Source organism: Xenopus laevis, chromosome 6S, assembly GCF_017654675.1.
Source record: "Xenopus laevis strain J_2021 chromosome 6S, Xenopus_laevis_v10.1, whole genome shotgun sequence".
Lineage (NCBI taxonomy): Eukaryota > Metazoa > Chordata > Amphibia > Anura > Pipidae > Xenopus > Xenopus laevis.
In genome coordinates this window covers 45,687,289-45,703,421 of record NC_054382.1, presented here as the reverse complement: position 1 = coordinate 45,703,421, position 16,133 = coordinate 45,687,289, and the positions used below count along the sequence as shown (strand labels likewise).

At 38.6% G+C, this 16,133-nt stretch overlaps 1 protein-coding gene across 1 annotated transcript in view; it reads left to right on the top strand.

The window, feature by feature from the left end:
* LOC108719989 (transmembrane protein 108) overlaps positions 1-16,133 on the top strand; it is a 105,784-nt gene that overhangs the window by 32,988 nt on the left and 56,663 nt on the right. The window lies entirely within an intron of this gene.

Here is a 16,133-nt window from a genome sequence, read left to right as displayed (position 1 = left end):
ACATCCTTCTGATGGCTAGGTTCAATGCTGGAAATTGTAGTTGAATGTCTATAATGTCTATAAATTACATAACAGTTATGCAAGACTTGAACGATCGTTCAATGTGTAGGAAATAAAATAGATTAAACATGAGGATATAGTACAATGCCAAAGCACAGCCTCTGAAGCATCATTCTGCTGTGGTAGGGAGCAGGAGGGGAACCTTCACAATTGCACAATGACGAATTTCATAATGAGCTGGTGGGATTAAAAATCACGAGGACCAAAACCACAATGCAAAGGATGCCTTGGAAGAGCTAATTCATTTTTAAGGCTAAAAGAAACCTTTACTTGTAATGGGAGCAAAAGCAGAAGGAAAAAATATATGTCAGATTTTTGGGGGGAAACTTTGGGGTGAGTCCTTTTGATAGTATAGTGCTGTTCCAAGTCAATGGTATAGGATATAGGAAAGAGCTATAATAAGAAAGGTATTTAGCAATTTAGGCACAAAACAGTTGCCCCTCTGCTCTTTTGCCTTTGAAACATATACTTAATAGTACATTCCAGCCAGTTCTAAGCTTCTGCAAGATAGGTCCATGGTGTTATTAGCAGGGTAAGTACAGGATTCTCTGTGCCTCTGTGCTTTTCCTAGCAAGGTACCAAATGGGTTGATTTAATGAATAAGTGATCAGTAACTACAGACTTTTGGAAACTATTGTGTTTTTACACCCAGGCCTGAAATGGCAATCTGTAGATTCTGCCAAATGCCAGAGTGGCTGCTAAAAGATGCCATAGTCCATCACTATTTATTTATTGAATGGGGGCTGTTTGGACCTCTGTGTACCTGAAATGACAGGGCCTATCCTGAATCTCAGTCTGAACCTGTTTACATGTCAAAAATTATTGTACTTATACACATCTACATTTGGTCCTTGAGCCAACAACAAAGGGAGCCTGTTTAATACAGTTGTACATTGACTTTACACCCAGTCTTACTAAAATCTGAACAGGGATGATCAGGTGCAGGAATTGCTTTTGTTCCACACATACAGTGGTTTAACTACTTTTGACTGGGCTTAGCTGCAGGATGTGCACCCAAGCCCCCCTATAGGGCCCCTGGCCTGCCCCTTCTGAAGTGCTCCCAATCTTCTCTGGACAAGCGTCAGTGTGTATGTGTTGTATCATTTGTGAAGAGACATCATCACTTCTCCGGTGGGCCCTAAGAGGGTGCGGACATGGGTGCACCCCCAGTAGTTATACCACTGCATAGATAGGTCTGACATCAGCCTTCAATTCCCTTAAAAGTGGCAAAGCAGCAGGCAATATCTTCCTATCAAATTCTAATTCCATTTTCTCTGCTTGTATGTTAAATCCATTCTCTTAAAAGTAAAACCCAGTTTGTCCCATATTTGAGTACTGAGTGAACACATTCATTTATTTACTCTGGCTAATCCAGTTCTTTAGTGCAGCAGCTAATCGTTTCCCCTTTGAATTTACTATGCTTCAAAGGGTATTTGTAATGGTCACTTATTAAGACAACTAAAATAAATTCTTCTCCTTTCATTAGGCATTGTAAGATACAAATAAGGTCACAACAGCTGCTGGTGCCCAGTGAAATTGGTCTTCAAAATTTCTCTTTTCATTGTGGTCATTCAGCTGGAGCACTGATATTGAAAAGCTTAGCTAAATGATGTACATCTTGCAACACAAAAGACAAAAGGGATTAAACTAAATACCTAGATTTTCTGTGCATTTTTCCAGATGGCCTTAGAAACCAACTCATTTGCTTACACTCTCAATTACTCAGCAAGGTTTAGCAACAAAACGATTAAACATTTTAATGATCACTAAAGCATTTTCAGAATTTTCTTTTTAGTTGAATAGGGCTCTGAGCATATATAACAATTTAAATGACTTACCAATTCTGGGCCTCAGTAGCTGACAATCGAAGCAAAGTCTGGTCAGTCCTCCTGGTCAAAAAGCCTCACAAACTCACAGCACCTCTGCTCTCCCCTGAGAGTAATATCTTACACATTTCACACAAACTACTGAGATATAAATACTTACCACAAAACCCCTTTCGGGGCAATGCTGAATTTCCAGTGTAAGCTTTACTTACCCCACCTAGAATTTGGTATACTCTCAAGTTAACCGCATGGTGGATGTTTGGGAAAACAACCAGGTTATACCCCTACTACAACTGCATGATGATAGAGAACTCCCTCTCACGCAGTGGTTTACACATCACAGACTAACCATGAGAAATTCTGACGCACTGGCCTGTCGGTGGCCAACTCTCCCATTGCTAGAAACGAACCACAAAAGAAAAACTCTACTCTGTATAAAGAACTGTGCAAACTGCTATATGTAGATACTGAATAGCAGGTGGCATGGGAGGAGGACTTGGGAATGATACCTGATGAGCAATGGGAATGGGTCTTAAACACCGCCCAAGGTTGTGGCTCATTCATATAGGCACTGTTTACTCCAGTTATATTTAATACATATAGCTTATTACATTACAGTACAAAGAATTCATGCCATGAAATTCCTGCCGTCCCCTCTATCCCCTTGGTGTAAGGTGGAGGTAGCTACCTCACTAAACACACTTCGGGGGTGTTCAAACGTGCAGTGATACTGGAAGGATTTAACCGCCTGGCTATCCACTGCTGTCCTGGGGTGGGGCATAGGAGATGGGCCTTATTTCATGGCTAGGCAGTTGCTTACATTACATTGGAAGGACTTAATGCCTCCTCATTCCAGGAATGGAAGAAAACAATGGATGACATGACAACCATGGAACTGACGATACTGGACAAAAGAGGACAGGTGCTTAAATAGTACATATAACTTTGGCACCACTGGAATGACCACCTGGACTCAAATGCCTCTACCCATCTGAAAGACCCACACTAACTTGGAATAAATAAGATGCAATACATACCCCATTTTTGCCTTCATGACAAATTTGAGCCTATCAGGGGAGACCTTCAGCAAGCTGTACTCTAAGGGTTAGGGGATGTCTGCTCTATATATTTATAATCCGATATGCGTTGAGTCAGACCGTATTAATATATGTTTTATATGCTGAACACTCCCTTGTTATTATCACCTGCTTCAATAAAGCTTTTTGCAAATCATTTTACCCCGGTTGTGATAATACATTGGTATTGGTATGTTGGAAAGTTGACATTCAAATCGGTGACAACATGCAGCACTATTTAGAGCACTCCATGGAGCAGATTGGTATTCGACTGACTGCTCAAAGCCGTTTACACATTTTGTTCAATTGACACAGGTTTAATAAATCAATTTGTTTAAAAATTAATAAATGGGGGAAATATCAAAATACTGAGATTAAGATTGATAGACTACTCCAGTGGTTATTTTAGAAATAACTCACTATTGGTACATTAACCTATCACACTCACTATTGGTACATTTAGTATAATCAAAGAGAGGATTTGGTGTGTGTCGAGGTTTAGCATAAGATTAACTGGATAACATTCTTCCAGCTCTCTTTGCTTATCTATAATAATGTCATTTTGTGTAAAGTTGATAAAAAAAAAGCACATACATATTTATAAACCCAGTAAAAAGCCTACCTTAATACAGTATGTACAAAATAAATCTTATGAGATTTTTTTAAATTTGAGAATTGCTAAATTCATTTCGTAAAAACACTCACGGGATATAGTTTTAAAGTGAATTAATTCTACCAGCTTTGTCACTGTGAGCATTCCAGGAATGGCCTTCAGCTTGTGCCTTCTGCTGTAATTACCCAAGAACGCTTCCCACTAAAAGAGAATGTGAAATGAATGTGAGCTTCCTAGGGAGCAGGATTTTCCCTTTCATGTAATGGGATGAAAGCTTTGAAAGCAAGTTTAATGGTTTTTAAAGTTAAGGGCATTTGCATATGTTGTCATCAGAAGCACTTCATTATCTGAACAAATATTACCATATTTCTGAACTACAGTGTGATCATTTGATGTCACATTGATAAGATGAAAATTACAGTGTACAAGTAGTGTGAATATAATATGCCACGCACAGAAATTGTCTGTCATTGTCATTTAAGACTGGTTGCTTTTGCAATAGGACATCTCTAGAAGGGATGCAAAAGATGAAATGAGCAAGTGAGCATACCATGTACTTCACACCTATTTGAGCATGAGTGATATACTTACTAGAACTAGATCCTCCTTTATCCACTGTACCCCCACCCCCAGTACTGGTATTTGATCTAAAGGAATTCTGAACGGCGCTGGGACAGAGCACATTGTAATAGGGGTGGGATGAACAAGGCTGGAGTTTGCTGCCTGTCTATTCAGCATTTAGAGAGCAGTCTACTAATGTTCAGGTATGTGTTAAAGACCCTAGGAGGAATAAAACTGGTAAATTACATTTCATAACTTTTAGCATTCTCTCAAAGCCTGTTGCTATTTATTTACTCGCTACTTGCCCCTTTTCCACCCTACTGTGTATGCTCAAAGTCCTAAAGAAGATTCCAGTAGAAAATGAAACATTGCTTTGACGATTTACTGTAAAACGTCCCGTAAGGGACTGCACAAACTTTAATTCTGTGTGCACTGATCTTTACTCACCATTTTTATATTCACTGTAAAGGGTTATCTTAAACCTCTGGTAAAGAGACAAGCTGGAAAGATTATAACATTGGTGCAATGTTTTTACTTCTTTGCAAGGACTGAAATCAATTTAATTCCATTGATGAATGGTGGTATATGCATTTAATTAATTTGGTAGTCATGATTTTTTTTAATGAATATGTTCCGGTATAATATGTTTTAAGCCTCTTGTTTTGGCAAGCCAGTTTTTAAAGGTTTCTTTATTGTGTAAATCCTTCTTTATATAAGCCTACTCTTGTATTATTGGGCTTCAACTATAAGAATTGTAAAAGGATATGATCTATTGTATAACTCATGTATGCCTCCTTCTTGCTGTGAATCTTACTCACGTGTGTTGCTATGTTATTGATTTTAACTGAACCGTTACAATGCAGAGCATGCAAACACAGACCTATCTGAGACTGCTATGTTTACTGAGACCCCCCCCCTTCTCCATGTTGTACTTATACACCTGTGTAAATTCAGTCCAGCACAGACATTGATGGTAATGCACTGTACAGAAAAAGCCATCAGCTACTTTATTGCTTTCCCAATAAATCAATCTTTTGCCTCAAGCTTTACAATGTGTGACAATTACTGCCACTGCTAGACTGATTTACAGATGCCATGTTAAGAATGCAGAAAGAACTCAAATCTGAATTTGAAAAAAATAAGCTTTAACAGTGAATATATTAGAATTGAGCACTGACTCTGTACAGATAGATTCCAGTGCTTTTATAATGAGCTCCATTCATATGGATAGAGCTTTTGTCCAAACATATAACATCACATCTGTAAATTATTTTGCCAGTGTTATATTGATATTTTATTCATATATATTAATTATTAGGGGACATAGATGCATAGGGTTAGGTGGTAATCATATACACATATACAATAAGTTGTATATTATCGCTTGGGATTAGGGAACAGCACAATAGAGATTGGCACTGTCATGTAAAAATGACATGCAATGCAATATTTCAATGAATATAAACATATATTTTGAACCATGCTGTAAATCATAAATAGGTTACTGCACCCCCTACTGTAATTTATAAGACTATTACAAATCACAGAGATGTTCTATGACCATATGAAGGCACAAGGCTGTAGGCTGAGTGCTTATTTATAGGTCATGGAACTCCAAGGTGACTTCTAATGGCCTAATAAATTTCTGTAGGGGGCATATTATCCTGTATAATCTACAGTAAAGTAATCACATGCTACTGTTTATGTGGGAAAAGTGGTATTTGTGCTATGGAATAAGGATCAGTATTTTAGTAGGTTGCAAATACCTTTCAGGGTAATCTAGGAAATGTAGAACAGTCGGCTGGATAACATTTCAGAGGATACTTGGATTGGTAGTTCTTAATGATGGGTAAATAAATTCGCCAAGCACAAATTCGCTGCAGATTTCTGCGTGTCGGTGCCAGCGGATAAATTCGGCCAAAATTTTGCCACAACAATAAAAAATTATCGCGCACATAAAATTGTTGCACGTCAAAATTATTTGGATGCCTGTTGACTTTAATGCATTTGGACAAAATAGTCGTGCGTATAAAAATTGTCACTCGCGTCAAAACTGTCGTGCATCAAAATTATTTTGATGCCCATTGACTTCAATGCGTTTTGTGAATTTTTTGCCGTTTTGCGAATTTTTTTAGTAGTTCTCACTTCTCACTCTTTTTAGAGGCAGGTTACACATTTCTTTCATGGGTATTTTTGGAGTGAGGGAAGCTAGGAGCAGTAGTCTGTGAGGCCATGATTACCCCATTACTTTGTGAGGGTACTTACCCGGCAGTAAACTGTGTACATGAGCAAAGAAGTTTATGACAAATGCAGCAACCCCAACACATACATTTGGTTGGTCCTGTTTCAGCTATTCTAGTTCTGCTCCCTATTCAAGTACCGGTTTTGGCTCCTTAACTTTTGCCACACAAACAAAGGCAGGACATTCAAATCTGCACGGCCACAGTGCCAGGTACTTTCTTCTTTCAGTTTGAGAGCAGGAGTGCCTGCGACATTTTACAGTCCTCAAATAAATGGACAAATTGTAGATTATACAGTGGATATTGTGAAATATAACGATCTTATAAGGCATCAAGGAGTTCTTGGCTATATAAAAACTCAAGACAAAATGACTTGATGACTACTAATATACTTATGGGGGGTATAGAGTATTTAGTATAGTACAAAGATTCAGTGAGTTATGACAATGGCAGAAATGATATCACTGAGCATCAATTATAACCTTAGATATATTAGGATCACACAAAAAAATCAGCTTTTTCTTTAATTTACTGTTAAGATGGTGAGCTGCAGATATAGCATGCAGCAAGTGTACAGTTTTACTGGTTTACACTGAAAAAAAGAGTTGGCATTTTCTTTTCAAAAGCAAACATCTTATTGGCTGCTGAAGATTACTGCAGCTGGACAAACATCTGCCTTTTATTTTATACAGGGTCCAATTATTAAAAGCAGTTGCTAATATAAAGGCTAATCACAGACACAAAGTTTGCACAGGTATAATCACACATAGCAACTGATCAGATGGTTACTTTTAAACAGATGAATATTAAAGAACTAAACTATTTTATGTGCTGAACTAATTGAAACAGCCTGAAGAATCAATGAATCTATGGTAGTAATGATCCAGGCCATCTAAGTTCTCACAGGAGCTTCCCATTTTGATTTTGGTTAGGAGTGCCTGCGACATTCACATGCTCAGTGGGCTCAAAGCAGCTGTTGAGAAGCTAAGCTTAGGGGTAGTTGCAAATTATCAAGCAGATTTTAGGGTTGCCTGTAATATACACTGATGCTACAGAGCTACAGGGGACCCGTCAACCAAAAAAATTATTCAAAATCCTATTTTATCACATTAGTCAAGCAAAATGAACTTTAATTACACTATATAAATTATTTGAATCTTGTTTCCTTCACTCTGGGAATTCATAATTATAGCAAGCATGCAGCAGCCATTTTGTGGACACTGTTTTTAAGGCAAGTCTTGCATCATCTCAGAATCTTGTTTGTGCGCCAGAATGGGGGACCTGATGTCCATCCCCATGCACTGGCTACACAATTAAATGGTAAAGAGAATGGGGGAATGTGTGGAGAGCAGTGATATCTAGGAAGTGCTGAATGGAAAGTGAAAGTAATTGTCTGCATAGAGGAGGGGCAGACAATATTTGATTGACAGCTGAGATTTTTAAATGAGTTTACAGCAGCTAGGAATGCTTTAATAAAAAATAGAAATTGGATTTCATGTTTAATTTGAAAAGGACTTTTATTATACAATTTTTGTGTCTGGATGACAGGTCCACTTTAATAATAAATTCTGAAGCTAATTGTGCTGGTTTATGGGCTGCCATGTACTAATAATCTGAATTATATAATAATCAGCTTTAAATTGTGATATATATTTATATAACCCCCTGAAAAAAATTCTTGCACAACTGAACTATAACTTTCTTTAAAAAAAAGACACTTTTAGTTACAAAGTTTGTACAAAGTATGCATAAGCTGACGCGCCCCGTCAAGGCAATGTCCATGCGTCAGTCCGTCTTTTCTTTTTTAAAGAAAGTTATAGTTCAGTTGTGCAAGAATTTTTTTCAGGGGGTTATATATTGAGAGTGCTGGGGTTAACTTGTTTATTATGTAAATTAAGCCTTGCCCACGTGCACCCAATAAGAAAGGTGAGGAGCGCCATTTCTGCTTGTTTCGTTTTAAAAAAACTATATATATATATATATATATACAGCAGCACAGAGCATGTGCAGTGAATCAGTAGAAAATAAGATGGAAAGCTACTGGGTAGTGATGGGCGAATTTGCGAATTCCTAATTCACGAAATTCGTGAAACGGCGAAAAATTTTCAAAACGGCGCCGTCTCATTTTTGATGCCGGTGCTCGTTTTTTTTGACGCCGGCAAATTTTTCTGGCAAATTTTTGCGGGTTTCATGGGCGGATTTTCATTAAGGCTTGGGGAGGCTAAGCCTCCCCAAACCTGCCTGACACCTCAAAGAAAAGGGAAAAAATAATCTCCCTTACTGAATGCCACTGTTTAAACACGGGGAAAACTCCTGCCCTGCGTGCCTGCTGTAGAAAATCAGTTACAATCCGATTGGAGCTTTCCCCTTGAAACTTCTCCAATCAGAGTACACCTCTCAGGACAGACTGCAAAATAGACCAATCAGCACAAAGGCGGGCCTGTGTACACATTAGGAACTGAAGGAACGGTAGAAGAGAAGGCAGATGCAGTGATAAAGACTACTCAACCTGAGGATGTTTAGCAAGTAAGGAAATGTTTTGTGTTGCTACTGATGAATCTTTCTTAACCCTGAACTGGCTTTCATGGCGTTTAATGGAGCAAATACAAGTAATTTTAAGTCATGATGACTTCTGTTGAAACAGGGTCTAATATAAGCACATCTACCCAGAGTCCCTTGCAACCCTTATTATACTTATTGCCAAGAGTTCTAGTTTGAGAGTCTATGTTCCCACATCTCTGATAAAATGTTTCTCCTCTGATGTAATACCCAAAGATAAAGGCGCTGATTACTATATCTGAGTGAAGGAAGTGATATACAGAGGCCTATATGTTAATTTTCTTTCTATAGTTCTTCAACCTTAGAAACCTGTAATTGAAAACCACTGTAACATTGCATTTATCATAACAAATGTAGAATTGGACATGTAGAGTGCTGTGCTATCCTTATGGAATTAATTCAAGCTAAGAATGTAGTTAGCACCTTTAGTCAGTGTGAAAGTGTGTATTGCTATTTGATATAAGTTGGAAGGTTCTTGTATAAGAGCATTGTGAGTCTGTACTAAGATAGTGGTGTTACTCTTTCCCATTGTGTAATACAGTGCTACGTCTCAATGACAGGCTTCCTGTGTTTCATTAGCTGTTTTTGTCTTTATCAATATTTGCAATTTTGACTAAATATATGACTGCTGTCCTGATCCTATGTCTGCTGTGGACTGTCTTTAGGGCAGAGACACATGCTCAGATTTGGGGAGATCAGTTGCCCAGCGACAAATCTCCTCTTCTGCGGAGCAACTAATCTCCACAAAATGCCTTCCCCTGCCATCGTTTTCCGTGCCTCACGAGGAAACTTTGGGCGACTTCGGAAGATGAAATGCTCAGAGTGCCATCTCACCGGCGATGTACATTCTAGCCGTCGGGAAGGCAGGGGAGGCAGTTCGGGGAGATTAGTTGCCCCGAAGAAGAGGAGATTTGTCGCTGGGCGATTAATCTCCCTGAATCTGAACGTGTTCAGGGGAAGCATTTATGACACTATGGCTGGGAAACATATATAGCAAAAGTGTTAACATGGGGCTGAAGGGGAAACACAGTGCAGAAACAAGTGGAGTGAGAGGAAAAGGCAGGCTATAAGGGAACAACATGAAAGAAGTGAATGAGATGAGAGTGGAGAGTGACAGAAATGGAGGAATAACAGAATTCTAAATCAAAGAGGCTTATAAGGAAAGGGAAGTGAAGGGACCTGGGTAACGATATGTAGAAAAAGGTACGCGTGCATGGAGGTAAGCGGCAGTGCAAGGAGCGGGTCTGGGTCGACGGGGCCCAAAAGAGCTGGGGCTTACCCCGGTTTGCGGCTGGGGTGGGGGCGCAGAGGGTGTTTTGAGGCTGGGGAGGGGCCCAGGGGATGGCCCTAGTGCAATTGTTAATTTTATTACATATCTTTCTTTTTAGTCCCTCTTCAACTGGTGGCTGCAAATAAGACTTTAGCAACACGATTGTTGCTGAAATACCAAATTGGGGAGATGTTGAGCAAAACTCTAAATGACTAAAAAAAAATGAAGACTAATTGCAAATGATTTTGGAATATTAATATCTGCGTGATACTAAATGTTAATTTAAAGGTGAACAACTATTTGAAGGCATCCCATGTATGGCCAACTTTAGCCTTCCCAAAAATAAAAATCACCCTCTGCCTATGGCGGGTTTTATTAATTCGCTGGTGGCGAATCGTGCAAATTCGCCGTGAATTCGCACCTGGCGAAGAAATTCGCCCATCACTACTACTGGGGCATCTTTGGAGGTTGCCTTGGCCTGGTAAAGAAGCCCCAGACATAATGTACAACATTTCTGCCCTACTTCTTAAGTTAAGCTTTAGTTGTTTTCCTTTAAAAGCTAACTGCTGCTTGGCTACTATAGGTTACTAGACCTGATACTAACTCTGTGATTTAACCTACAGTATCTCAATTAAAAACTATAGGAATCAGTCTAAATAATATTGTCTTATTGCGCCGAATAATAGAAAATCAATCATTATTAATAACACTGTTTCATTAAAACTGACTACAATAGCCAATAGGGGTGTTATTGTATTTATTGTTAAGCCACAGCTCCAATCATGTTCATACACTATATTTCGAACTAGGTTTCTACTGCCATGAGCCCATGTGCAATGAAAATGCATGCAATAATTTTGCAAACTCCAGTATTTGTAACTCATGTTAGATTTTGTTTTTAGGAGCTACAGCATCCAAGTCATTATTTAAAGTGGTGATTATGAGAGACTTAGTAAATGCCAAACAATGCAACAACCCGTATTTAATCATTTCGATTAATCATTTGTACTCATTGACTTTTTCCACTTGGGGATTAAAAGCAATAAAGGTTTATGTGTCTGCCTGTGCTAGAAAATTCATTATAATTCCAATCTTTCCTTCAACCTGTGAGTATAAAGATGCTATGATTACCTTTTTGTTCCATTATTGAAAGAAAATGTATCTTAATAATTAATGTTTCTATGTACTCACATGCATCTGCATGGATAATTTCCAGCCTTGGATCTATTAGAGCAGCTATGAGCAAAGGAAAAGGAACAGAGGGAATAGTCTGCTCATTAGCGTGTACAGTAGTCCTTGTTTACTAATAATAAAAGTAAATGCAGCAACATACAGTAACCCATAGCAACTTCATTTTATTATTTGCACTGTATTAGGCTGAAGCAAACTTATCAGAGCCTTATCAGAGCCTGCACCTTAAGTACATGACCCACAAGTCATACTTTACCATTTGATGTCTAATACTTAGCTTTAACAATTATTATTTATTTTATTTTTGTTTCATTGTAAAAGTAATTTTACACATCAATAGTTCTATTACTTTAATCTGGTACATTTGAGAGATAAAATATAGTTTTAGCCAGAATAAATGCTTACAATTATAGAATGGACTTTATAATATTCTTATGTGCACAAAACTTTTTTTGTTTTCATTCTCGACCAAAAATATGACTTTTTTCCCCTGTTTATAAAGCTACAATTACATATCTACTCTATAATTTATTTTGTGGCCACACACCCCATATGGTCCTTGCTTATTCTGCATGTTTCTATGTTGTATGTGTTTTGTGTGGTTTGCGGAGCACTGATATTGTTGTTGTCTGTTTCTGACCCTCCTGAAACTATGCTTCTCTTACTGAGCTTATGGAACATGGCCATTGTTAGGTCTTGAAGAGAAAAAAGGGACACAGCTACTTGCTCATTGATAGAGGCAAAAACTTTTCTAATAATTCTTATCAAAGAATCAACATCAGAATCAATGGCACCTTTATGAGAGAGAAATTACGAAAAAGGACAGTGCACAAAATCAAGTAGCTTAAACCTAAGCACAATAACCTTCACCTCTTTACATACTGAGGAATAACTGTCAGTTACCAGATGGTAAGTTCCACTCAACAAAGCTGCAAAACACTCAAGAGATTTGCTTCCAAGCCACTATAAATCAGCAGTGCCATCTGTACTGAAAAAAAGCTCACTGAAACGTTCCTTCGTTTTCCCACATAACTCTTAACTTTTATGTACAGTCACATCCATTGGCTAAAGCAGAACCTGGATGTATTCTTTGGTTTTTCTACAGTATAAGAAGGTGGTAGTAGGTGATTGCAATACCTGCAGTATACCTGTGGTGTATGCCGGGCCTCCATCAGGAGGGCACAGGGGATACATCAGTACCGGGACTGGGCTAAAGGGGAGTCCAACTATGCTGCACTTTTCGAATTAGCCAGGCCCCCCTTGACAACGCTAAATCACCGAATGTCCTGAAGATCCTAGGTCCCGAAGAGCCGAAGTCCCAAAGACAAGAACTGGCAAACGGAGCCAATGCTGCGAAAGGACCTGAAGCCATGAAATGGACCCAAAGCCACTAAAAGAACCGAAGCCATGAAGAGACTCAAAGTTGAAGTCAGCCGCAAAAAGACCCAAAGCCATGAAAGGAGCCGAAGCTGAAGCCCCAAAAAGACCCAAAGCCACAAAAGGAGCTGAAGCCACAAAATGACCCAAAGCCACGAAAGGAGCCTAAGCTAAGTTCCATTGAACACCAATTTGTTTTTTTCTATTAAACCCCGGGCCACCAATGTATTATTTTAATACTATATAGGCCCCTGGCCACCAATGTTTTTTTTTTTAATTTTCTTATAATGGGGTCCTGACCACCAATTACCTTTCATAACTTGTGTGGGGGGGGGGTTACCATTTTTAGTGCTGTCTGTGTGGCCTTTTTACTGTGGCATGGGGTGGGCGGGATCTGGGGTGGGGCTCGGGGGCTGGGCTGGATTGGGCGGGAACCAGGGGGCCCAGAACATTTTTTATATGGGGCCTCGTGATTTCTGATGGTGGCCCTGGGTGTATGTAACACTCTTTTTGTGAATTGTATCATATCTTCGCTAAGGATCTTTTCCCCCCTCACGTCCATTTATTTTACAGGTTAAAGGGGGACCTGCCACCCAAAAAAAATTATTCCAAATCCTATTTTGACACGTTAGTCAAGTAAAATAAACTTTAATAACACTATATAAATTATTTGAATCTTGTTTACTTCTGGTCTGGGAATTCATAATTATAACAAGGAGGCAGGAACCATTTTGTGGACACTGTTATTATGGAAAGCTTTGCATCATCTCAAAATCTTGTTTGTGCACCAGAATGGGGGACCTGATGTCCATTAAATGGTAAAGAGAGAGGGGGGGATATGGGGAGAGCAGTGACAACTAGTAAGTGCTGAATGGAAAGTGAAATTAACTGCCTGCCCCGTCTCTCTGTCTTAGTTATAGAGGAGTAGCAGGAAATGTTTGATTGACAGCTGAGATTTTTAAATTAGTTTACATTTGTTTGTTTTTAATTATTGTTGCCCCCCAATATGCAGCTTAGTTACTGTATGATAAAATACAAGGTACTTATTATAGAAATAATTAAAAAAAATAGAATTCTTTTCTTAAAATGGACTTGTGGGAGATGCTCTTCCTTTAGAGCATTCACAAAATTTTGTTTTCTGATAACAGTGTCGGACTGGCCCACAGGGATACCAGGAAAACTCCCGGTGGGCCCAGGTGTCAGTGGGCCCTCATGCTGCTAAACTTTTGGTCTATTTCATGGCCATTCCTCTATGAGGACATAGAGGCTAAAGAGATGGAATAATTGATTATAGCATAAAGAAAACAGACTAGGAGAATAGAGGTTGATTGAGGAGATGAAGAATATTAGTACTGAAAGTGGGCCCCTGGTCTAAGGTTTTATGGTGGGCCCCTGGTCTAATATTTTTGGATGGGCCACTGGTGTCCCAGTCCGACATTGCCTGATAAGGGTTCTCATACCTGTAGTAGAAAAAGGCAGTTCTGTGCTGACAGGAGGCATAAAGAGTTGGGCAGCCTTATGCGATGTAAGATCCCTTTCAGGGGCTTGTTACATTTGTTCAGAACAAATTTTTTGCCATTTTTAAATACTCAAGTAAAAATCATTCCCTAGAATGCAAAATTACCGTATGATGTTTATAGGCTTTGACTTAATTATTTGGACCCAGATAGTGGTTGCTCAACAAATTGGTAGATACATTTTAACTGATATCTTTTTAAGCAACTAAGTACAGATATGGGACCTGTTATCCAGAATGCTCAGGACCTGGGGTTTTGTGGATAATGGATCTTTCCGTAATTTAGATCTTCATACCTTAAGTCTACTAGAAAATCATTTAAACGCCCATTATGCTGCTTTTGCTTCCAATAAGGTTTAATTATATTGTGGTTTCGATTAAATACAAGGAACTGGTTTATTATCAGAGATGCGAGGTGAGGCGAGTTGAAAAACGGAGGCAGCGCCAGCTAGGTTACCACTTACCAGGGACGGCAAAAAGCCGCTCCTGGTACCTTTAAGAGCCTGCGGCGGCTCCTGCCTCAGAAACAGCGCTGTTTATTATTACAGAAAAAACTATAATTTTTAAAAATTTCGATTATTTGGATAAAATAGATTGTATGCAAGGTGTCCTTTCTGTAATTTGGAACTTTCTGGATAACAGTTTTCTGGATAACGGATCCCATACCTGTGTTGAATAATGCTGAGTAAAACACATTATTCATCCCAAATTAACCTGTGTGAAAAACACCTTCATATGGGAAAAGTTCTACTAAACACAGTCAGAATCTAATTTCATCAGATTAGATATCAGTGCAAGCCATTGTTTTCTGCTAAAGAAATATGAAAAAGCTATGTTGCTCTTAGCGGTTTCCACTAAGGGAATAACTCATTGTTACAACAAAAAACTTTAAATTACATTTCAGACATTTCCCTTAAGCGCCTCAAATTCATGCTTCTCAATGTTTGCCGTTAACAAAACAAAAATGAAATTGCTGGGCAGATTCAGTTGGCCAATATGATACAACAATCAATCAGCAGTTGGCCAGATATAGTGCTGTTTAGGTGTTTGGTGCAAAGAAATATCAATTTAAAGTCTCCAGTAGCAATCTTGTGAATTTTAGCATTAGAAAAATTGCACAAATGACCTATTGGCCCTAGAGAAATAGGGAATAGTTATATAAAATAACTTAGATATAAAGGAGAAATAAAGCTTATAACTGTAAAAGTAGGCTAGAAGTGCTAGCAAAGCAGTCGATTGCTTTGACTGGTTTTTTTTTTCCAAGCTAGTGGGTTTTTGCCAAAAATTAAAAGCTTGACAGGTTTTAGGTTGCCCTCGATGGATCGTAAATCAGGTCCTTAATGTTTGTGGCTTCTGTTGTAGCCCAAGTGGACCACAGTACTTTAGCAGTTAACATCTGTGCATCTGTAGATGCCCAAGTAGCTCCTTATCTCTGCAGATTAACAGCACATTTTTTGATCTACTATCATTTGCTCATACTCACAATATACAGTATGTAAAAAACATAAAAAACAAGAATACCAGGCTAATTAATACTTAATTCAGATTCACCCTGCAAAGCAGCCCAGAAACTATCATATATGCATCAGAAGTTCATAATCAGTCTTTCAGCTTGATGATTTCTTGCAACCTCTAAACTTAGCTTCTCAACAGCTGCTCAAAGCAGACTTGTAATGTGCTACACTGAAAAGAAGGTTTTAATGAGAATTAACCCTTAATTAGAGGAGAAGGGTAGAAAAGTTGTATATAAGGCTAAGGAGGATCAGTGAATAATTATTGGTGCATGCCTCAGAAACCAGCACAATGGGAACCAGAATTAAATAATTAGCCCTGTAGCATCAGCA